This window comes from Lepidochelys kempii, chromosome 3 (genome assembly GCF_965140265.1).
Source record: "Lepidochelys kempii isolate rLepKem1 chromosome 3, rLepKem1.hap2, whole genome shotgun sequence".
Lineage (NCBI taxonomy): Eukaryota > Metazoa > Chordata > Testudines > Cheloniidae > Lepidochelys > Lepidochelys kempii.
The window spans coordinates 99,285,468-99,311,031 of NC_133258.1; the positions used below are offsets into that span (position 1 = coordinate 99,285,468).

Sequence of the window (25,564 nt, forward strand, 5' to 3'; positions counted from 1 at the left end):
GCGTGCCCTGCCTTTCCTCTTTCTGGCTGCAGGAATGGATCCCCAGCTGTTGACCAGTATGCTGCTCGCACTGACCAACACATCACGAGTGGCAGTGGAGCTATTCCTTAAATTACAAAGTCAAGAGGAGCGCGACATTTATCTTGCCACACGTAGTAGCTACGACATGAGATTGCTTGTGGCATTCACAGAGGTGCTGACCACAGTGGAACACCGCTTTTGGGCTTGGGACTAGCACTGAGTGGTGGGATCACATTGTGATGCATGTCTGGGATGATGAGCCGTGGCTGTAGAACTTTTGGATGAGGAAAGCCACATTCATGGGACTCTGTGATGAGCTTGCCCCAGCCCTACGGCACAAGAATGAGAGCCGCCCTGTTGCTGGAGAAGCGCGTGGTGATTGCACTGTGGAAGCTGGCTACTCTAGACAGCTACCGATAGGTTGTTAACCAGTTTGGAGTGGGAAAGTCGACTGTTGGAGTTGTATTGATGGAAATGTGCAGGGCCATTAATTGCATCCTGCTCTGAAAGACAATGACTCTGGGCAACGTGTGTGACATTGTGGATGGCTTGCACAAATGGGCTTCCCTAACTGTGGAGGGGCGATCAATGGCATGCACATTCCAATTCTGACACCAGACCACCTAGCCATCCAGTACATTAATCACAAGGGAATTTTCTCAATGGTTCTCCAGGTGCTTGTGGATCACCGTGAATGTTTCATAGACATTAACGCAAGCTGGTCTGGAAAGGTGAATGATACACACGCATCTTTTGGAACACTGGCCTGTTCAAGAAGCTGCAAGCAGAGACTTTCTTCCCTGACCAGAAGATCACCGTAGGGAAAGTCGAAATTCCCATTGTGTTCCTGGTTGACCCTGCCTATCCCTTAATGCTGTGGCTCATGAAGTCATACACGGAGCAACTTGACAGCAGCAAGGAGCGGTTCAACAACAGGCTGAGCAAGTGCAGAATGATTGTGGAGTGTGCATTTGGCTGTTTAAAAGCCCACTGCTGATGCCTTTATGGGAAACTGGACATGGCCAATGACAATATTCCTATGCTTATAGCCACGTGCTATACACTACATAGTATTTGTGAAAGGAAAGGTGAAAGCTTCACTCAGGGCTGGACCACAGAGGCTTAGTGCCTGGAGGTTGAATTTGAACAGCCAGAGACCAGGGCTATTAGAGCGGCACAGCTCGGGGACATAAGGATCAGGGATGCTTTGAGGCAGTAATTTGAAGCTGAAAGCCACTAATATTTGTAGCTATGCTCGGGATTGCAGTGTGTGTAACGCTAGGAGGTGATTGGTGCTTATGATGCAAGAAGGGACCTTAACATAATTGTCTGTTGCTTTGCAATGCTCTTTTTGTTTTCACTTAATAGAATAAAGACTGTTTGAAAGCAATCGCAATTCTTTTATCGAAAGACAACACCCAGAGGAGAGAGTCAAATGAAAAAAAATCATCAGCAGAGAGTTTGATAGGGGAAGGGAAGGTATCAAGAGGAGGAGGGGTCCCAGGATGGCTACAGATTTGTGTATGTCCAGGGATCATACCCAACCTTCTCCTTTAGAGTACGATGCAGTGGGTGCTGGACTTCAGCAGGGCCAAACTGCAGAGGGATGGGTCTTGAGTGCAGTGGGTAGTGGGAGTCCACAGTGCTGGACTGTGAGGAGGGAGGAGTGGAATGCTGCGGATAGAGAATGGAGCCAGGAGGTTGATAGCAGTGTGTTTGGCGGTGAGAGGGGGGGCACATGGGAAAGAGCTTTGCGACAGAAGCTGCAGGGGAGGGCGGGCGTGGAGCTGCTTGGTTTGAAGAGCTAGTATCGCCTGGAGCGTGTCTGCTTGGCGCTTCATAACTGTTAAGAGCTGTTCCGTGACTTCTTTCTGGTGTGCCGCATTCTCCTTTCGGTCCTTCTTCTTACTGTCCTGCCACTCCTTCAATTCTTTTTTCTCAGCAGCGGAGTGCATCATAACCTCACATATAAAGTCCTCCTTAATTCTTCTTGGACGTTTTCTAATTCTCTGCAGCCGTTCTGCCGCTGACAACAAAGAGGGAGGCTGCGTTCCCAAGGTCATCTCTGTGAAGTTTAAATGCAGCATTTTACAGAAACAGTATTGTTTGCAACACAGACAACACTGTTTCAGTGCTTTAAAACACAGCCAGTACTCACACACCTGTCACGAACTAGCTGACCCCAGGCAAGCACACATGAGCCGCAAGACCCCCAAAATGGTGAGTAGCCACAGGGACAGGGTAAATCACTGTTCCTGGACCCTGCTGTACACTGTGCACATGGCTCTTGAGCACTTGGGGAGAGCCAGCACTGTAGGGTGGGCCTAATAATCATTCCTGTCCTCACACTTTCCACAGGATGTGATCATTATGGAAGATATCCCACTTCTGAGGGGGAGCAGGGTATCAAGGGAGGGTCTTCTCTAAGCCTGCGGCTTCTGCCCTGGCACCTATGCGGCTAGCCTGTCTGTCACTTTTTGTGGTTTTGCAGTTACATTTTCCCCTTTTAAATTTTTTTCTCACCTTTGTTCTTAAGTGACTCACCCAAATAACAGAGGAAACCCATTAACTAAACTGCCATACACCGAAGTGCTATCAAATGCTCAAGCAATTTGTTCTGTCATCTTGCATTCACAGTCACGGTGTTGCTTGTGGCAATAGCAGATTAAAAAAACGTTCAGACAGAAATGTGACTATTTAAGTTGATAGTCTCTCTCCCACAAAAACCGAAAGTTGTGAGGGTTAAAACTCCACTTCTCACAAGCCCTCCTAACCCTGGAAGAAACCAGAGGGTAGACCTGGTGAGATCCCACACTGGAGTTAGGCTGAGTTGTGAAGCCTCTGACTGGACACGGGGCATGGGGGACGGACAGCCAACAACCCAAAAAGCAGAGTCATAAAACCGCGGTTAGATATAAATTATTAAAGGGAATCCTTTCATGCTCCTTCCTCTTCGTTATTGTTTTATCTCTTCCCGGGAGGTTATTTGCCACTAGTTTTAAGAGCCAGTGTCCTGCACGTACAGACATGCAACTGGGAGTCAGGGTGCAAGAGCGAATCCCACCCGGCTCCCTAGCAGCTGGCTGGGTGGGACCACTTTTCTCTTCCTCGGGAAATTCCGCAGATGGTCTCCCCTGCACCGCTCCTGCCTGTTCCCAAAGACACGGGCATTCCCACTGTAGCACGTAGCTGCAATGTGTGAATGCAAGTGACACATACGCACAGAGCTCCCCTCCAACACAAGCCCCTTACACTTGCGCCCTCCTCCTCTCTTTCCTGCCGGATCAGTGTCTCTCCTTGCGGCGACTCCTCCTCCTCCTCCTCCTCCTCCTCCCCCGCCCGGCTAGCTGGGGCTCGGAGCCGCCGGGATCTCGGCAGTCTGGCAGACCGGCCCCAGGGCGCAGCGCCCCGCCGGGGGAAGGAGAGGAGGCACGAGGGGCCGAGCGCCCTGCACACCGCTCGCTGCTCCCGGAGATCTCGCAAAGCAGCCGGGAGAGGAGGAGGGCAGGCACCGTGCGGGGGAGCCGCGGGGATTCCCGGGCTCTTCGGGGAACGGAGAAACTTACTGACTCGCCTTTCCTCTTGCAGCAGGGAGGTAAGAAAGGGGCTGGGGCCGGGACCCCGCCTGTCCCTCCCGGGGGCTCTCTGTCCCTGTGCCTAGCTCTGGGCGGCCCTGTGCCCCACCCGCCTAAGGGATCCTGTCCCTGCCCAGGGGTCCTGTGCGGTCCCCGCCCTCTCCCAGCGTTGGCCTCGCCCTTATCCCGGGCTAGGGGCTGCGGGGTCCCTGCTCCCAGCTAGGAGCTTTGTTCCTGTCCCCAAGGGCGCTGGGGTCCCTGGCCCGCCCCGCTGTCGCCCCGGCTCTCCGGGGGCCAGCTGGGGGCTGGTTTCTGCGGAGGCGGGTTGCAGGCTGGGAGGTGAAAGTTAGCGGCAGGCAGGCTGGGCCGCGCCCCCGGGGCTGGAAGCGGCGGGCGTGAGGGGCTGGGCGCGGGCCGTGCGCCGGGCGCGGCGGTGTGGGTGGCTGGCCGGCCGGTGGGCCGCGTTTGCGGGAGCTCCCGCGGGGGTGGGGCGGCGCCGCACGCTCTGCAGCCGGCAGCTGAAAACTTTCCCGCTTGTCTCTCCCCCTCTCCAGCTGACGGATGAGTCCCGGCTGCAGCAGCAGCAGCCGAGGCGCCCCCGCTCGCGCTGCGGTCCGGGAGCCCGGGGCCATGGCGTCTCCTCGGTGCCCAGGGATGAGCGGGAGGCAGCAACCTCTGGCTGGCCGCGCAGCTCCCGGACGGCGAGCCGCCTCCCTGGGCCAGGAATAAGTGTCCTGCAGCCGCCCCCGGCCTCTCCGCCACACGCGCCCCCCAGCATGGCTCCCTCGGCCCGGGTCGCTCTCAGGATGGTGCTGGGAAAGGGCCAGGCAATCGGCTGCCCAGCCACCCGCTGAGTCGCCCCCGCCTCTCTGAAGAGGGCTGATGCTCCCGCGTAGGCGCCGAGCAGCCCCGGAGTTCGCTTGGGAGCAGGGAAGCAGCCGGAGCGGCTGAGACCTCGCACAGTCACTGCAGGTATGGGAGGTGGTGGGGTCTTAACCAACCTTCTCCTCCCCCGCCCTCCCTGTCCAGAGAGCCATGTACACGCCGCACCCTCCCAAGTCAGTCAGGCGTGACTTCGGAAGAGAGGCACAGATCTGAGCTCTCCAGGCAGGGGAGACACGGGGTAGGGAGAGCAACTCAGCGCCTGTTCTGCCTATCCGTGAAACTCTACAAAGCTGGGAAGAAGGAAAGAGAGACACCCCTTCCTTCAACTCACTGCGCTAACCTGGGGCAGGAGAGGGGGGCATGGTGGGAAGACCGAAATACAATTCTCACCCTCCATAAACTCTCTGCCTCCTAAATAGGATCTTTAGCATGGTGGAGGCTGCCGGTCTCCTTGCAGCTGCTACACCCTCCTTTGTTGTGGTCTCACAATTCTGAAATACTTCACAGGCTGCGATCGACTCAGTGGCAGGAGTCGCTAGTGAGGAGTGGAATCAAAACGGTTGTGCTTTCCCCAAGGCTAGTTTGCCTGTTCGTGTTTATTTGTAGAGAACTTTGATTTTTGTTTAGCTTTATGTTTGCTTTGACAGAAATGGTGGTGTACTGATTATTGGTGAGAGACAGATGGAAACTACCAAGGGGACTGTATTGTTTCCTTACATCGATACATAACTGACTACAGTGGACAGAAGCTTATTAGTAACTATGTTCCTAAAGGAGACTATAGGTACAGTTTTGAGGGTTAATTGATAATTATTGTGCCTAGGAAGAAATATAAAGTAACAATAGTTACATAGAAGTCAATCCATATGTTGCTCTGCAGAATTGAAAACACTCATCTAGCCAATATTTTAGGATTGAAGAGGTTAATTTTTTCATTCATTATTATGCAGTATGTTGATACAGAATTATTGTATATTCATTTAAGTTCTTGGCAAAGTATATTTTATTCAATAGTTAAATATACAAAATAAGTGTCTTTACTGTTTGAAGAGGAGATAATTCCCTTAATTTGTCTTTTGGTATAACACCAGTTGCAAAACAACCAGTTGCAAAATGAGAGAGATTTGCATTTTATTACTATGCTTTTAAAGGATGAGGATTATATGGTTCAATAAAATTCTGTTATAATAGGTTTCCTCTTTTGTGATTTACCTTGGGTCTAGATTGACACAGAAGTGATTGTTTTCTTATTTTGCTGTAAATAAAAGGCATTCTCATAAAGTGATGGGAGCCGTATCAATACCTAGAAAGGAAAAAAGCCCCATCAAATTTCCCCTTTCTTTGTTTCTAAAATACTCTACGCAAAATGTAGAAACTTTAAAAGCAGTAAATTATGTTTTCATTGTATAGAAACTGTAGTTGAATAATTTGGAAATACTGCGATGTTGTTCTAAGTTTGGAACATTTTAGTGTGTACGTTGCCAGTAGCATTTACTTGTAGCAAAATACTTTGAATATAATTATGGGACAATTAGTCTTTTGACTTTAGCAGAAAACAACAATCCATACGGGCAGGTAAAATGCCTTAGATAGATTAGTAATTTGGAGAATAAAATCATATGTAATTTGTAGGTTGTTGGCATAGAAACATATTTTACTTGTTGCTCATTTGTTAGAGTCAGCGTGAAAGTGCAATATTGCTAAAGGGATACTGACTCACTGAGTTTAGTGTAGTAAGATTGCTGTACTTGAACAGAAGTGAGCTACAACTGATGATTTTACCCATTATAAATTTGTCAGAATCTAAGGGTTATTTTACTTTCACTGAAAGCTCTATAATCAGATTAAAACAGTCAGGGTTCAGTCCTGCAAGGTACTGAGCAATCCAGGCTTGATCCAGCAAAGCATTTAACCGTGTACTGACCTGTAATTACACAAGTAGTCCCAGGTTCAATCCCTACTGCTGGCTGTGGTGGGGCTTATTACTTTACATACGTTTGTAGTCCCATTGATTTTAATGCACCTATGTGCTTGTTTATGTGCTTTGGATCATGGCCAGAGTTCCCAGCCCCTTGCAGAATCAAGCCCTAATTCACTGAGGTATGTTTCAGAGTAACAGCCGTGTTAGTCTGTATTCGCAAAAAGAAAAGGAGTACTTGTGGCACCTTAGAGACTAACCAATTTATTTGAGCATGAGCTTTCGTGAGCTACAGCTCACTTCATCGGATGCATCCGATGAAGTGAGCTGTAGCTCACGAAAGCTCATGCTCAAATAAATTGGTTAGTCTCTAAGGTGCCACAAGTACTCCTTTTCTTTTCACTGAGGTATGTTTCCATTTCCTTGGATTTACATGGTAATATGACAGGAGTCAGTGGGAGTTTTGCTTGAGTAAGGACTGGAGGACTTGGCTGATATGAGAGCTTGATGTGATATTTAATAGTAATATTTTGGTGTCATACATGTTGTTTTAATCCTTCTGATGTATTTTGTAAGCAGTGCAGTTACTTTATTCAGTAGGGACTCGATCCTGCCCCACTGAAGACACCAGGAGTCTTGCAATTGACTGCAGTAGAAGCAGAAATGGACCCTAGGTTGCATACATCTCTGGTCTTCCCTGTTAAGATTTGGGGTTGCTTTTTTGTTTTTGTTTTTAACCAAACAAAGAAAAGAGAGAATAAATAACTGAGCTAACCAGAAAAAAAGTGGGGGGACAAAAGCAAAGATTAATCATCTAACCAATGTTTACATATTTTAAAATCACTATTTAATATTTATATTATGGCAGGTCCTAATAAGGATTGGAGGGTTGTTGTGCTAGTTTATGTACAAACACATAAAGCATGGCCCTTGCCCCAAAGAGTTCATAATCTAAGGCTCTGGTACTGAAATTAGATCTGTGTGAGTGGACTTGTGTGTCTACATGGAGCTGAATTCTGGGTATTTTATGGGATAGAAAAGAATGGGTAGAAATTCTAGTATCCCTATTATTATACAACTCTGATACTTTGTCAGCCACGGTGTCTCATTAACTGGATAACTGACTCTAAATCACTAATAAAAGTTAAAATCCAAAACCATCAGAATTAGAAATCTGCATATTTCTGAAAGAATAGCGTGCAATTTTTTTTTTAAACAAAATCAAAACACTATTGATCAAAATCAAAATCAAAACACCACTGTTATCATCTGGGTGGCTAGTGCATACAATGGGCGCATTCTTTAAGACAGTCAGAAATGTAGCAACTGTCTGAATTCCCTCTGTTAATGAGTACTCTGTATGTCTCATACCTTCTTGTAAAATAAGAAAATATTTAAGAGAAAATTTCAGCTGTTCATTAAGGATGAAATACCCTCTACCCAAATAATGCCCGAGTGATCAGGTTCTTTGCAAGTGGACCACTGAGATGATGTGCAGACCATATTGCTGTATAAAAGGGTTGAGTGCAGATGGCTTTTGACATTATACACAAAGACAGTCTTTGGAAAATCATGCAATACTGTGGAATACCCGCAAAAATAATTAAGAATTATCAAAGACCATATGTTAATACTGGATGTGCAGCCAGAGATGGTGACATCAGCCAATGGTTTGCAGTGACAGTTGGAGGAAGGCAAGGGTATACTATGTCGTCACTACTGTTTGTACTGGTGACTGAGTATGTCATGAGGAAAATAACAAATGAGGACACAAATAAGGAATTTTTGGGGCAAACGATAATGCATAGTTGGTTGACCTCCGTTTTGAGGATGATGTTGTCCTGTTTAGTTCAACACGTTGCTTAATTGAAGAAAAGATCTAGCTTTTGGCAGATAACAGTGATACAAGTTGGCTTATTCATCCACAAGGGGAAGACAATATATGGTATCAATGTTCCAAAAGTAACCATTAGAAGAAATGAAGAAACACTAGAAGTAGTAAATCATTTTATCATCGCTGCACGTCTTACTCTCTAGATAGGTGACACTGCTGCTTTTGATATTTGTTGCTTATCCTCCAGCATAAACTACTTTCATAAACCTGAAAAGATCTGGAAAAGTAGTATGATTGACAGACTCAAAAATATGAATTTTTAATATGAGGATTGTGTTTGTTTTCCTTTATGGAAGAGAGACATGGAAATTACTACAGAAATTGATAAGAATATTTATTCATTCTAAAATAAATGCCTGCAGATGATCTTCAGAGTCCATCCATCAGAAAGTTTCTTGCTACACTGGAAATTCTAGAGCAAACCAATGTAAAATATCAAACATGATATAAAAAAACGTGACAATGGACATATTTAGGATAAACTTTAAGGATTCCACCAGTACAACTTCCGGGGCAATTGATAAGATGGACACTACCTGGAAAGAGAGAAAGAGGGTGACCTAGAGAAACATTATGCAGAATAATAGAGACAGAAACCAGATCTATCAACATGACACTTAGAAGCCTGAACAGACCAGCACAAGACCAAAATAAATGGTAGAAACTGGTGGACGCACTATGCACCTGCAGGAGGAGAAAGAGGAGAAAGAATGCAAGTGGAGTGCAGACTAGGTTGGATGGTTAAATCCTCTTTTACCTGGGATCAATGAGTGAGGATCCTGTAGAGACTTATTGTGTGCTATGTTTCAGAGTAACAGCCATGTTAGTCTGTATTCGCAAAAAGAAAAGGAATACTTGTGGCACCTTAGAGACTAACCAATTTATTTGAGCATAAGCTTTTGTGAGCTACAGCTCACTTCATCGGATGCATACTGTGGAAAGTTTAGAAGATCTTATATACACACAAAGCATGAAAAAATACCTCCTCCCACCCCACTCTCCTGCTGGTAATAGCTATTGTGTGCTATAGCAGCAGCAGCTCCTCTCACCAGTTGTGCAGGCTGTTGTGTATCCTTCCTCTTTCTTTATATGGAGCATAAGTGGTGTGGAGTACTTTCTGCTAGTCCCCCATGCCTTGGGTGAAATTCACACTAATGGTACTGCAAGTAACTGTCATTCTATTGCAGCAGTATTCATTTCCACACATGACTAAATTCAGTACGTATACACACGTTGCTCTTATTCTCAGTCAATCTTGGTGGAGACCACTCACGTGAACATGATAGCAGAAGTAGTCTCCAAAGCATTTTATATCATTCATTTACTATAAATGAAATCAAGTTGTTATAACTGAATATTGTCACAAGATCAGGGTCTCCTCCTTTGAATCTAAACCTCTTGGTTTTTCCTAAATGCTTACTTTTCATAAAGGCCTTGATTTAACTTTGGTATACATCTGGCAACAGGAGATGACAGTCTTGTAAAAAAGTATTAAAGAACTACCGGCAGCCTGCAATTCTGCATTGAAAGTAGGTACAACGGCCAATGAGAAGGAATCATGAGCACAGAGCAGTGATTCTGATTTACAGTGTTGTGTCTTTACACAGCAGTAGTGTTGGGAGGAATACGATGGTTGGTTGAAAATCATGCAGTTCTATAGAGATAATTCTGTAACAATATAATTCTGTATAGAGAAATTTTTTTTCCTGAGTCCTTTTCTGCTCGTCACTACTCTGCCTTGGGGAAGGAGGTGGATATTGTTTCTCTGTATCCATGCTCCCACTGGCAGAAGAGGGTGCTAGAAAGGAGCAGAATTAGGTGTTTGCTGCAGTAGAGGACTAGTCAAGATAAATCCCACTTTCCCAGAGCTGGAGCCCTGGGGAGAAAGTACACTGCAACAGGATTCCCTGATGTAGTAGAGGGCCTAACATAAGCTCAAAGAATGGAGTTGTAGAAAGTAAAGCAACAAAATACATTTTTTTGTGTGTGTGGAGTATCTTTACAAACCTCATGAGGCCTTTGCCATGAGTGGCATTTCAGGCTCCTATTGTACATTTCCATATATATTTTTTTATTATTAATACCCCTTGTTGGAATCTTACTCACTCATTCAGTTTGCTGAAAGTGTGACCATTTCCCCCAGTTAAAAGAAGTGAAAAATTAATGAAAGTATTTTTCTAAATTGTTTTTGGAGTTCCATGGTGAAATTCTGGCCTCGCTAATGTTAGTGCCAAAGCTCCTATTGACCTCAAAGGGATCAGGATTTCATCCCTAGGGTTTCACGTATGCATATTGACCAAATAAAATATTTTTTTATATAACTGTGATAGGGCCTTCAGTAGCCGGGCAGCCTAGCTCCTAGATCGTTGGTTGGGGCGGGGAGGGACCTGCCCTCCTTTCCCTCAGGTCCTGGCTCAGAGTCCTGGGCCACTCACACCCCTAGACAGGGGAGATGGATCTTGCTCCCAGCTGTGTGTGTGTGTGGGGGGGGCGGGGGCAGGGTTTAAGACCTGTTTGAGCTGCTCCCTATTGTAAGTCCTTTAGTTTGAGGCATGGCCCTGCTAGTCCAATTTCCCCACAGTTGGGGCTTGGCGGTAGATTCCCCCTGACAGGGGAAGACTTACTTGATTCCAGTGGCTGCATTGGCTGGCTGGCACAGAGAGAGCTCCTTCCTCTTTGCCGGTCAGCTCCTGGCTGAGGGGGGGCTCCCTGCTTTTCTCCCCCTTCCAGGCCTGGCATTGGCTGCAGGTATAATGGGGTAGGGCTAGCTGAACCCACAGGTTTTCTTTAACCCCTGCTGTGCCTGGCAGCCGTTTCTATGCTCCTTTACAATAACCTATTCATAAAAATACAGAAAATAACTGAAGCTACTTTCCATCACAACCGCTCAGTGAAAAAACAATCAAGAAAGAACAGAAAATTCTACTTTTATGAATTTGCTGCTTCTTACCTGCTGTTTCATAAGGGAAGGGGGACGGAGCACCTCAGGATTGCCATCTTGGCATCCTCCATAGAAAGAGGCAATCTGAGGTTGAGTTTTAAAAATTTGTGTATACTGCATTAGGGTTTGTGTTAGCATGCTTGTAAAGTATGTGTTGCCTCTACACCTAGTGGCTGAGGTATATAGAGGAAAACAACCTCATAGTGCCATCAGTTAATGGACTTACTGTTTTAGCTCAGGTGGCAAAGGTATGTACTTTGGTCCTGAAGGTTCCAGGTTAAAACACCACTGAAGACCCACGGTAGGGTTTGTTGTATATACGCTCATAAATAAAATATGAAACCAGAATAGGGCTTTTAGAACTTTTACAATGACAACTGTAAGGATTCCTTCCACAACAGGAGGGAATTCAGAGAATTCCAGGAATTTATAACTATTTATAACCCAAGTTTTTATTCGTTTAAATCATTACAAAACCAGATTAATTAGGAGGCCTTTTAAAAAACTTAACTTTTATGTTTGGTGTGATATCACTATTGCCAGGATGTGATTTTTTTTTTAAACCCATCCCCCTCTCCCCCTTATGAGCCTGAATGTTTCCACATGAATATCTCTGCTTATTTGTAAGCAGTAGACTGTTATTGGAGAACAAGTTTATATCCAATTAATGTTGTCACTTAAAATTTACTAAATATTAAACTAAAAATATAAAAAAGATGTTTGGTCATTCTTTCAGTAGCATGCTTTTAAACTTATCCACTTGACCTGCATTCTGGATCTTTACCACTCCTACTCTAAATGGTTCATCTTGCCCAAAGGTTTTACATGCTAAAACACATGAGCAATATGACCAATAGTTGAATATTGTCATGAGTGAGATGAATTTCCAATTATTCAAATTTATTCCCATATTTAAAATTCATCCATGATTTGTTAGGACTCAAAGCCTTAAAAACTGCAGTACAGACCAGTGACTCTTAAACATTTTACAATAAAGTCCAACTTCTATCAAAACAAGTAAGCTCAGGCCCCACCTTTCCATCAGTTTGGGTAAATCAATATTTATATATCACTGCAATTAATGTAATGCCAGACTACTAAAGCACATTTACAATAGCAATAGCTTTCACCTTGACATGTTTCAGTAATATGGATGAGCTTGTTTCTGTGCACCTAACTCAACCCAGGTGTGGAAAGCTTTACTCACACTGATACTGTGTAGAGGGACCCACAAGTCGCCACTAATCCCAGGAGAACAGGGACTCGAGGGGGAATGTAATTAGAGACCTGAGGTTTAAGAGGAAACGGACTTATTGGAAATAATAAGGTGCCATAAATATTAGAGAAAGGGTAACCACCTTTCTGCATACAGTGCTATAAAATCCCTCCTGGCCAGAGGCAAAACCCTTTCACCTGTAAAGGGTTAAGAAGCTAAGGTAACCTCGCTGGCACCTGGCCCAAAATGACCAATGAGAGGATAAGACACTTTCAAATCTGGAGTGGGGGGAACAAAGGGTTCGTCTGTCTGTGTGATGCTTTTGCCGGGAACAGATCAGGAATGCAGCCTCACAACTCCTGTTAAGTTAGTAAGTAATCTAGCTAGAAATGCATTAGATTTCCTTTTGTTTAATGGCTGGTAAAATAAGCTGTGCTGGATGGAATATATATTCCTGTTTTTGTGTCTTTTTGTAACTTAATGTTTTGCCTAGAGGGATTTTCTGTTTTGAATCTGATTACCCTGTAAGGTATTTACCATCCTGAGTTTACAGAGGTGATTCTTTTACCTTTTCTTTAATTAAAATTCTTTTTAAGAACCTGATTTATTTTTTCATTGTTCTGAAAATCCAAGGGTTTGGGTCTGCGTACACCTGTACAAATTGGTAAGGATGCTTATCAAGCCCTCCCCAGGAAAGGGGGTGTAGGGCTTGGGGGGATATTTTGGGGGAAGATGTCCCCAAGTGGGCTCTTTCCCTGTTCTTTGTTTCAACGCTTGGTGGCGGCAACATACGGTTCAAGGACAAGGCAAAGTTTGTACCTTGGGGAAGTTTTTAACCTAAGCTGGAAAGAATAAGCTTAGGGATTCTTTCTTGCAGGTCCCCACATCTGTACCCTAGAGCTCAGAGCGGGGAAGGAACCTTGACATGACGGGATACATATTCAAGGGATAACCAGGACTCCAGGGAGCCGCCCATCTCCCCAACTTGTCTTCCCCCCCGCCATGTTCCATCCTCCCAGTCCTCAAGCTGTTCCCTTTTTTCTTTCTGCCAGCAAGGCCCTGAGGCAGCTGGATGATTCTACCTCCTCTTTCCACAGACGCTCCACTCTGGGCACCACTAGGGGGAGTATAGGGAATGGAGAAGAAACAGGTTTTTTGACTTTAGCACTAGCAACACTGTGCTGCCCCCACCCCAACTGGGGTGGCTAGGTGCCTGGTTTTCGACTGGAAAGTCCGGTCAGATCTACTACCAGATCATAGAATCATAGAATATCAGGGTTGGAAGGGACCTCAGGAGGTCATCTAGTCCAACCCCCTGCTCAAAGCAGGACCAATCCCCAATTAAATCATCCCTGCCAGGGCTTTGTCAAGCCTGATCTTAAAAACTTCTAAGGAAGGAGATTCCACCACCTCCCTAGGCAACGCATTCCAGTGTTTCACCACCCTCCTAGTGAAAAAGTTTTTCCTAATATCCAACCTAAACCTCCCCCACTGCAACTTGAGACCATTACTCCTTGTCCTGTCCTCTTCTACCACTGAGAGAACTAGAACCATCCTCTCTGGAACCACCTCTCAGGTAGTTGAAAGCAGCTATCAAATCCCCCCTCATTCTTCTCTTCTGCAGACTAAACAATCCCAGTTCCCTCAGCCTCCCCTCATAAGTCATGTGTTCCAGACCCCTAATCATTTTTGTTGCCCTTCGCTGGACTCTTTCCAATTTATCCACATCCTTCTTGTAGTGTGGGGCCCAAAACTGGACACAGTACTCCAGATGAGGCCTCACCAATGTCGAATAGAGGGGGACGATCACGTCCCTCGATCTGCTCGCTATGCCCCTACTTATACATCCCAAAATGCCATTGGCCTTCTTGGCAACAAGAGCACACTGCTGACTCATATCCAGCTTCTCGTCCACTGTCACCCTTAGGTCCTTTTCCGCAGAGCTGCTGCCTAGCCATTCGGTCCCTAGTCTGTAGCTGTGCATTGGGTTCTTCCGTCCTAAGTGCAGGACCCTGCACTTATCCTTATTGAACCTCATCAGATTTCTTTTGGCCCAATCCTCCAATTTGTCTAGGTCCCTCTGAATCCTATCCCTGCCCTCCAGCGTATCTACCACTCCTCCCAGTTTAGTATCATCCGCAAATTTGCTGAGAGTGCAATCCACACCATCCTCCAGATCATTTATGAAGATATTGAACAAAACTGGCCCCAGGACCGACCCCTGGGGCACTCCACTTGACACCGGCTGCCAACTAGACATGGAGCCATTGATCACTACCTGTTGAGCCCGACAATCTAGCCAACTTTCTGCCCACCTTATAGTGCATTCATCCAGCCCATACTTCTTTAACTTGCTGACAAGAATACTGTGGGAGACCGTGTCAAAAACTTTGCTAAAGTCAAGAAACAATACATCTACTGCTTTCCCTTCATCCACAGAACCAGTAATCTCATCACAAAAGGCGATTAGATTAGTCAGGCATGACCTTCCCTTGGTGAATCCATGCTGACTGTTCCTGATCACTTTCCTCTCATGTAAGTGCTTCAGGATTGATTCTTTGAGGACCTGCTCCATGATTTTTCCAGGGACTGAGGTGAGTCCCTGTAGTCCCTGTAGTAGGCCTGTAGTTCCCAGGATCCTCCTTCTTCCCTTTTTTAAAGATTGGCACTACATTAGCCTTTTTCCAGTCATCTGGGACTTCCCCCGTTCGCCATGAGTTTTCAAAGATAGTGGCCAATGGCTCTGCAATCACAGCCGCCAGTTCCTTTAGCACTCTCGGATGCAACTTGTCCGGCCCCATGGACTTGTGCATGTCCAGTTTTTCTAAATAGTCCCTAACCACCTCTTTCTCCACAGAGGGCTGGCCATCTATTCCCCATGTTGTGATGCCCAGCGCAGCAGTCTGGGAGCTGACCTTGTTAGTGAAGACAGAGGCAAAAAAAGCATTGAGTACATTAGCTTTTTCCACATCCTCTGTCACTAGGTTGCCTCCCTCATTCATTAAGGGGCCCACACTTTCCTTGGCTTTCTTCTTGTTGCCAACATACCTGAAGAAATCCTTCTGGTTACTCTTAACATCTCTCACTAGCTGCAGCTCCAGGTGCGATTTGGCCCTCCTTATTTCATTCCTACATGCCCGAGCAATATTTTTATACTCTTCCCTGGTCATTTGTCCAATCTTCCACTTCTTGTAAGCTTCTTTTTTATGTTTAAGATCCGCTAGGATTTCACCATTAAGCCAAGCTGGTCGCCTGCCATATTTACTATTCTTTCGACACATCGGGATGGTTTGTCCCTGTAACCTCAACAGGGATTCCTTGAAATACAGCCAGCTCTCCCGGACTCCTTTCCCCTTCATGTTAGTCTCCCAGGGGATCCTACCCATCCGTTCCCTGAGGGAGTCAAAGTGTGCTTTCCTGAAGTCCAGGGTCCGTATCCTGCTGCTTACCTTTCTTCCCTGCGTCAGGATCCTGAACTCAACCAACTCATGGTCACTGCCTCCCAGATTCCCATCCACTTTTGCTTTCCCTACTAATTCTTCCCGGTTTGTGAGCAGCAGGTCAAGAAAAGCTCCCCCCCTAGTTGGCTCCTCTAGCACTTGCACCAAGAAATTGTCCCCTACGCTTTCCAAAAACTTCCTGGATTGTCTATGCACTGCCGTATTGCTCTCCCAGCAGATATCAGGAAAATTAAAGTCACCCATGAGAACCAGGGCGTGCGATCTAGTAGCTTCTGCGAGCTGCCGGAAGAAAGCCTCATCCACCTCATCCCCCTGGTCCAGTAGTCTATAGCAGACTCCCACCACTATATCACTCTTGTTACTCACACTTCTAAACTTAATCCAGAGACACTCAGGTTTTTCTGCAGTTTCGTACCGGAGCTCTGAGCAGTCATGCTGCTGCCTTACATACAGTGCTACTCCCCCACCTTTTCTGCCCTGCCTGTCCTTCCTGAACAGTTTATAACCATTCATGACAGTACTCCAGTCATGTGAGTTATCCCACCAAGTCTGTTATTCCAATCACGTCATAATTCCTTGACATCACCAGGACCTCCAGTTCTCCCTGCTTGTTTCCAAGGCTTTGTGCATTCGTATATAAGCACTTGAGATAACCTGCTGATCGCCCCTCATTCCCAGTATGAGGCAGGAGCCCTCCCCTCACAGACATTCCTGCCTGTGCTTCCTCCCGGTATCCCGCTTTCCCACTTACCTCAGGGCTTTGGTCTCCTTCCCCTGGTGAACCTAGTTTAAAGCCGTCCTCACTAGGTTAGCCAGCCTGCTTGCAAAGATGCTCTTCCCTCTCTTCGTAAGGTGGAGCCCGTCTCTGCCAAAAGTCTGCCAGAAAGATGCCAAAAGTCCGGTTACTGCAGGAGGGGGAGGTAGGGAGGTGCTGGCTCATCACCCGTGCCAGCCCCTACTCAGGCAGGGCTGCCTCCTACCTGCGGTTGGGCAGCTGCAGCTACCTGCGTTGGGCTCTGTGGGTGAGTCCCTTCCCAGGCGGGCTGGTGTGGGGGTGGAAAGAAGGGGAGAGCAGCGAGCAGTGCAGGAGGGGAGAAGAGGAGCAAACTGGGGATGGGGCTTCAGGGGGAAGGGCTAGGGGAGGTTCAGGCACTCCTGATGTAATGTTTAGTTTTTAAGTATTACAAAGTTGGCAACCCTAACTGCGGCTGGACAGAAGGAGTCATTATAGGGGAATACCTCCTCAGTTCCTGCAGCCCTGAGGGATGCATGAAAGAGTCTTTAGTAAGAGCTGGAAAAAAGCGCACAGGAAATCTAACAGAATCTCAAGCAGTAATTTGCATTGTTATTGTCAAGACAGTGCATGAAAAGACCCAGGTTTCAAGCCCCATCCAGATATGTCTAGGGAAGGAAAGCAAATGAGACTGGCTCAAGAATTTGAGAAAGCCAGGTATAGACAGCTCTTCTAATTTATTTCCCTTAATAGTGTCTATAAAACCTGGTCTCGTTTCATTTCTATGTAAAGTGGCTTAGAAGTAATTGTGCAAACATGTATGCTATTTTCATTCTTTTCCATTCCTCTAAAACAATGGCTATCGAAGAATTTAGATTGTGGGGGGAAAAAAAAGAACTCCTTTTAACCCAAATGATTGAGTTTAAACCAGTATTGTTTTCTTTTAAATCACAGAAGTTTTTGTCATGGTGGACATATTTACAGCATTAGATCTTGTCCTATTTGAAGTGTGACTTGTGCTACTAGGTCACTTGCATACTTTGAAAATTTTACTCTTTTACTAAGCTTCATTTCAAAATAGTTAATTTTGTTTTCAGGCTTGGTGTTGGTAAAATTTAATAATGAAAGTTTATAGTATTGTTGTAGCTGTGTTGGACCCAGGGTATTAGAGACACAAGGTGGGTGAGGTAATATCTTATATTGGACCAACTTCTGTTGGTGAAAGAGACAAGTTTTCGATCCACACAGAGCTTTTCTTCAGGTCTGGGAAAGGTACTTAAAGACAAACAGTCAACACTAGGACTGTCGATTAACTGCAGTTAACTCACATGATTAACTCAAAAAAATTAATCACGATTAATTGCAGTTTTAATTGCACTGTTAAACAATAGAATACCAATTGAAATGTATTAAATATTTTGGATGTTTTTATACACTTTCAAATATTTTGATTTCAATTACAACACAGAATATGAAGTATACAGTGTTCACTTTTTATTGTTATTACAAATATTTGCACTGTAAAAATGATAAAGAAAATAAATAGTATTTTTCAGTTCACATCATCCAATACCATAATGCAATCTTTTTATCATGAAAATGCAACTTACAAATGTAGATTTTTGTTTGTTTGTTACGTAACTCCACTGAAAAACAAAACAATGTAAAACTTTAGAGCCTATAAGTCCACTCAGGCCTTCCTCCTGTTCAGTCAAACACTAAGATAAACAAGTTTGTTTACATTTACAGGAGTTAATGCTGTCCTCTTATTATTTACAGAGTGAGAAAGTGAGAACAGGCATGTTATAGCTGGCATTGCAACATCTTTACATGCCAGATATGCTAAACATTGGTATGTCTCTTCATGATTTGGTCACCATTACACCATGCTTCCATGCTGAGGACGCTTGTTAAAAAAAAATGCATTAATTAAATTTGTGACTGAACTCCTTGGGGGAGAATTGTATGTCTCCCACTTTGTTTTACCCGCATTCTGCCATATATTTCATGTTATAGCAGTCTTGGATGATGACCCAGCACATGTTCATTTTAAAAACGCTTTCACTGCAGATTTGACAAAACGTAAAGAAGGTACCAATGTGAGATTTCTAAAGATAGCTACAGCACTCGACCCAAGGTAAGAATCTGAAATGCCTTCCAAAATCTGAAAGGTGTGAAGCATGCTTTCAGAAATCTTAAAAGACCAACACTCTGATGTGGAAACTATAGAACTGGAATGACCAAAAAAGAAAATCGGCCTTCTGCTGGTGGCATCTGACTCAGATGATGAAAATGAACACATGTTGATTTGCACTGCTTTGGATTGTTATCGAGCAGAACCCCTCATTAGCATGGATGCATGTCTTTTAGAATGGTGGTTGAAGTATGAAGGAACATATGAATCTTTAATGCATCCGGCACATAAATATTTTGCAGCGCCAGCTACAACAGTGCCACGTGGACACCTGTTCTCATTTTCAGGTAACATTGTAAACAAGAAGAGGATAGCATTGTCTTCTGCAAATATAAACAAACTTGTTTGTCAAGAAGTAGGACTGAGTGGACTTAGTTTTATTTTTGAATGCAGTCATATTTTGTACATAATTCTACATTTGTAAGTTCAACTTTCATGATAAAGAGATTGTATTACAGTACTTGTATGAGGGGAACTGAAAAATACTATTTCTTTTGTTTTTTATAGCACAAATATTTGTAATAAAAATAAATATAGAGTACTGTACACTGTTGTGTTGTAATTGAAATCAATATATTTTAAAATGTAGAAAACATCCAAAAATATGTAAATTGTATTCTATTATTGTTTAACAGTTCGATTAATAGCGTTATTAATCTTGATTTTTTTTTAATCGCTTGACAGCCCTAGTTAACACATTTTGAGAGATCATTTAAAGTGAAGTAGCCCATCAAAACCTCTGCAGACTTAGGACAAAAAAAGGGGAGGGGTTAGTGGGTTACTGATTGTTTTAATAAGCCATAAATCTAGCGTCTTTATTCAGACCATGATTTTTAGCAAAGCATCCCAGTGGCTCCAGGAGGCCCTGGAGGAGGAGAGGGAAGCAGAGGAACTCTGACCTGTGGTTGGAGATATGTTTGGACAGTGAAAGTTTTGGGGTGACTCCAGATGGGAAAAAATGGGTTTGGGAAGATGAAGGGAATTGTAAAAGTATGAGTGGAGGATAGGAGTGTCTGAGGTGGGTAAGTGTAGTGGGGTGAGTAGTTGTGTGTGGGGGGGTGGGGGTGGGGAGGGTTGGGATAGTAGAAGGAACAAACATTGGGGTATGCATTAAGGCAGTGGTTCTCAACCAGGGATACGCGTACCCTTGGGGGTACACAGAGGAGTTCAAGGGGGTACATCAACTCATCTAGATATTTGCCTGGTTTTAAAACAGGCTACATAAAAAGCACTAGTGAAGTCAGTACAAACTAAAATATCTCAAAGACAACGTCTTGTTTATATATACTATACACTGAAATGTAAGTACAATTTATTTATTTATATATACATACAAATAATTTTATATTATAATTATGCTTAAAATGAGAAAGTAAGCAATATTTCAGTAATGCTGTGCTTTGACTTTCTTTTGTATTTTTATGTCTGATTTTTGTAAGCAAGTAGCTTTTAAGTGAAGTGAAATGGGGGGTATGCAAGTCAAATCAGACTCCTGAAAGGAATGCAGTAGTCTGGAAAGATTGAGAGCCACTGCATTAAGGGACAGGGAAGTGAAGGTGGGTGAATATATTTGGGGATGGGAGGGAATGACTATTGGAGGGGAAAGTGGAGAGAGTGTATCATAGAGAAGGATGCCAGTTTGTTTGTTTAGGCTTTGTGCAGGGGGAGACACAGAATTGGCCATAGATTCCTACTTACTTTTCAAACCATATTGTTTATTTCCATCCTACTACTGTGTCTGCTTTATTCTCCTAAGATTTGGCCCCAGTGAATTGTGTACAATGTGGAATATGAGTGAGGCCCTAAGTGCCTTGTTGAAGACAGTTCAGTAGTTTCAGACCATATTTTTATTAGAAAAATATAACTTGCTTCCTGAGGCCCTGATCCTGCAAATACTTGTCAAATGAAAGATAGTCATGAGCATTTGCAAAGTTAGTTAGTTGTGAGTGTGGCAGAGCTCTCATCTTGTCCCCATGGGTCCCGTACTTTCAGGTGGTTTATGCTAGCTTCAGAGGCTCACTGCAACCCTCCATGTAGCCCTTCTATCTCTAGGGCCAAAGATACAGTCTACTGAGCCCTTTTCATCATAAGCCAGCAATGGAGGTTGGTGAGAGAATTCCCACAGTCTCCATTTGTCCTACGGCCTCACGCCAAAACAGTTTAGCCTCCTGTCCTGACAGGGGCCTGTTTTCCCCTCCCAAGAGGTGTTTCTGTAGTGGCAGGTTGGGGGGAACCCGGGCTTGCCCTCTACTCCGGGTTCCAGCCCAGGGACCCTAATGGTAGCAGCTGTTGGCAGCCAACCTTTTACTGCCAGAGTTGCTACATTTCCCTGGGCCACTTCCCCACAGCTCTCCTGCTTCTCCCTTCTTCACCCTTACCTTAGGGCTCCCTTACTAATGACTTGAGGGTCTCTTCATTAACCAGCCCTTTAGGCACACTTCCTCTCCCCTGGCTCCTCTCTGCCTGACCGGAGTGAGCCCTTTTATATTTTCAGAGGGGCCTTAATTAGAGTCAGGTGGTCACATTAGCTTAATGGCCTCACCTGACTTTTTGCAGGTTAATTGGAGTCAGGTGTTCTTATTAGCCTGGAGCAGCCCCTGCTCTGGTCTTTCAGGGAACAGAAAACTGTTAATCCAGTCGCCAGTATATCTGCCTTCTGCTACTCTGCTGTACCCAACTCACCTGGGTCTATCACAGAGCTATATTATGTTCCACAGAACATACTTTTTTAGTCTATTATTTTGGGTGTTACTGACATTACTGTTGAAAAGGTAGCATGGATATAGGTTGTAATAATTGGGTGTGACATACCAGGGTACAATTCAGACCAGTGCGGGGCTGTTTCACCCCTGCCCTGCAATCTAGGGTGCCTTACAATGCTTTGTCACTCACAAACAGTCTTTGAGCATGCAAGTCACACCCTGCGTGTCTGTGTGTAACTGCAGCCTGCCAGTTACACCCTGGCTCTCACCAGCCTTGCTTATACTGCAGGGTGAGCCCAACACACTCCCCGTCCCGGATTTTCCCCAGACACGTATGCCTTGTACTGTCCAGCCCTCTCTTGGACAGTTCAAATATATTAAGTTTGTTATTCCTATTAGGAAATAATATACGAGTTTGTTATCTTAAATAGAATCACCCAGACACTTCAATTCAAACACACTGGATAAAACAGTGAAACAAGTTTATTAACTACAAAGAGAGATTTTAAGTGAGTACAAGTAATGAAGCATAAAAGTCAGAAATGGTTACAAGAAAAATAAAGATAAAACGCTTACTGGTGCCTAACTTAACAAACTATATAAGATTCAAGCAAAACTTCTCACCACATGCTTCCAACAAGATTACTGATCAAACTCTCAGGTCAGGACCCTTCCCCCAAAGTCAAATGACTGTGTTTCCTTTTGTCTTATCAGGTTTAGAGAATGCTAGGGGAAGGGGGAGAGAGAGAGGGGTAGATTGGGATATTTGCCCCTTCTTTTCAGAAGTCTCCCTCTTGAAAAATGTTTCCAGTTGGGAACTAGAAGACAGAGTCTGGGTGGAAGGATGTTCCTTGCTTTTTTGTTTTCCCAGCTGTTTGAGATTCCTTTGTTTCCCTTCTTACTTGGTGACTCTGTTTACTGCTTATATGCAAATTAAGGCATATGTACACTCCTTTATTCATGACAGGCCTGCTTGACCAGTTTGGTGCTACAACGAGTTTTGAACATGCACTCGTAACATCATACAGGGAAATTTTAGAAGTTCACCTGCAATGCTGCCATACATATTTTATCAGGACAGTATTGACCAGCAAATTATGAATTTTCAGATGATACCTTACAAGGTATACTTTGTACAAAGGTTATTACAATAGCATTTAGGGTGTGAATAAAAGGGGGTGCTCCATCACAGTGGGGTGGGGGCAAGGGGGTTATTCCAGCTGTTGGTACTGTGGATTTTAACCTTTAAATTAGATCATTGTTTTTCCTGCACTACTTGGTGATTGTGGATTATTAAATGCAAAAGAATTTCTCCAGAGGCATTATTAAGTGACCACACCTGGATGTGAATGGCGTGTCCTAGGGCCTATAATATAGCTTTCTATTCTGTTCTATATGTTCTTATGCTGCCTTCATCACCGTTGTATCTGAGTGCATTCCAGTAGTGCATTAAATGACGTGATTAATATTATGATGTGTGGTTTGTTCCTTCTCTCATCCTCTCAGGGGGGAGGGGAGATTGTGTGTATAATGAAGTGTTTTGGGTTTTTAATGTTGTTGTGGGTGTTTTTTAAATTTACATGTTGCTGTGTGTTTGTTAGAGAAGGCAAGGTGAAAGAAGTGTGCACCTGGAGCAGAAGATGGGTAAGTTTTGTGATGGTCCTTATTTCATGTGGGAGTTCATTCCATAGTCTCAGACTGCTCCTTGAGAAAGCTTTGTCTCTTGCAGAATTATAGTAGAAAGTTCCATTGTTTCTGAAGAATGGGATTCTTAACCACATTCTTCATTCCTGATCTTTAAATGATCTTTTGGATATGCTGGGTCCAGGCCATTGAGCGCTTTGAAGATGAGTCAAGTTCAAGGCCTCCGTCCTTCATATTCATGGGAATCCAGGGTAGATTATGGAGGACAGATTTGATATGCTCCCATTTAACTGTGGGGCTGAGGAAAACACACTGCAGCATTCTGTCCTTAGTTTTTTCTGAAATGGCCACGTCCTAACCTGGCAGTTCTCTCTGTAGGTCTCAAACAGCATCCACCGAAAAATATAGGTCCAATAACTAAATTTATGTCGGAGAGCTAAGCAATCAGACAGAGGAAGGGACTTGTTCAGACCACAGGCTGGAGCATGAATGGCCCTTGCAGAAGTTGTTGATGCTGCTGAAAATGTTCATAGGAGGATATTTCTCATGAGTCATTTCCTCTGGAGTTAGTTAGAAGGATGCTGTCTTGGAGCACAGTTGTATTTTGTTGAGAAGAGGGATGAGGTTGTAAATTGTCTATTATTTCCTTAAACTTTGATTGTTGCTCATGCTCAGTCCTGTGATCTCCTGTGTAAAGAGCATAGATCAGATTCAATGATGCTTACATAACCGTGGGATAACATAACAGTGGGATCCTGCTTGGAGATTTTGCTCTTGCTCATTCTGCTGCTGCTGTTCTCATTTCAAACTCTGTCTGCTCTTTTGATTCAGTCGCTGTGGTGTGATCCGTGTCCCACCTGTCTGGACTAAACTCTTTCCCAGACATCCAATGGCCCTTTTGCTTAATGCCAAACTGACAAAAGTGGTGGCGCTCAATTCATTATCGCTTTTATTGGCTTACCTGTAGAGGTGTATGTGTGGGAAACACAGTTCACTCATGATGACTATAGAGCTATGACTATGATCAAATCAGGAAGAGAAAACGTGGACAGGAAGAATAGATCAGTACTGTAGCAGCAGCCAGTAAAATGCTAAACTGCACAACTACAAGACCCCCATGCTGCCGTAATCTGTTGCACTTGTTGAGGAAGTGGGCCATGAGTGGGTGACAGGGCCAGTTTTAGGCAATACCCAGTAGAGGGTGAAGTGGCAATGATGACCCTCTACTACTACTCGGCCATGGCAGCAGAGCCCTCACAGAGCAGCAGCAGTGCCCCCCCCCCCCCCCCCCCCCGAACTGGCTCTGGCCTGCTCTAGTGGTATGTGCAGCCAGGTATTTTCCATTGTGGTTGCTGTCTACATTTTCATGTAACCATCTCTGCATTGGTTACACTGGGTTCATGTTTTTAAGCTTTTCTTTGCAACCTTGAGGTTAATAAACATAATTTGTTTTTCAACAAAAGCTTAGATTCTGATGTTATCACATGGCTTTGGTAGCTGGGGCTCTAAGGCGATGTCCATCGTACCCTAGGCCTTGTCTACACTACACAGTTTTGTTGGCAAAAGTTACGCTGCTTTAATTAAACCTGCTGTTGCATGTCCCCACTAGCTCCTTGTGTCGGCAGAGTGTATCCACACTAACAGCTCTTGCATCAACACAGAGAGCAGTGCACTATGGTAGCTATCCCACTGTGCAACTGGCCAGAGGGTGCTTTGGGAAGGGTTTGCAACACCTTATGGGGCAGATACAGCATCACATGATGTAGGTTTCTCAATTCCATTGTTCCAGGGACATCCTAGTAATTGTCAACAGCTTTTTCAACTGCAGTGTGGGGGTGAGGGAGAGGAGAGTGGTGTGTCTGGGGTAGGGGAGACAGCAGGCTGACTCACATATCCTGAGGCAGAGGAGGGGACCCCCCCCACGTCAGCTCCCATCTGCTCGGCACAGCAGTCTCTCCCGAAGCAGCCCACTCTGCCTGCCTATGGTTCTGTGATTCCCTCCAAGTTCTCCCACATCCTCCTCAGCTGCTGGGAGCCGCATTCTGAGCAGCTCTGAGCTCTCCCTGCAGAAGTTGTCAAAGCAGGACAGCAGTTCTCCCCTCCCTGCCCCGCCATCCTCCCTCTCCTGCTTCCTGCAGCAGCCCCTGTGTTCCTAGTGCAGGGCAGAACAGGAGCATTCCACATTAATGATTTGCTCTTTGTTCCCCAAACTGACCAGCTCGCTCAGCTGTTAGCTACTTCCCTAGCTTTGAAAGGGGAGGAGCGCATGCCTGCAGGGCAGCAGAGATCAAAACAGTGAGCAGAGTGGTCAGGGCAGGCATGATGGAATACTGGCGGAAGCCAGTTCTGTCGACAAAACAAACAGCAGTGTCTACACTGA

The 25,564-nt window shown here is 44.8% G+C and overlaps 1 protein-coding gene across 3 annotated transcripts in view; it reads left to right on the forward strand.

Annotated features, from left to right (window-relative positions):
- The first annotated feature begins 3,337 nt into the window (after positions 1–3,337).
- Positions 3,338–25,564, forward strand: part of TMEM200A (transmembrane protein 200A) — an 83,032-nt gene continuing 60,805 nt past the window's right edge. For 2 of the 3 annotated variants that reach the window (XM_073337292.1, XM_073337294.1), the window contains exons 1-2: positions 3,338–3,616; positions 4,151–4,568. The gene's annotated coding sequence lies outside the window, so the exon portion shown is untranslated. The remainder of the gene's footprint in view (positions 3,617–4,150; positions 4,569–25,564) is intronic. The other variant, XM_073337295.1, reaches the window with a different exon arrangement.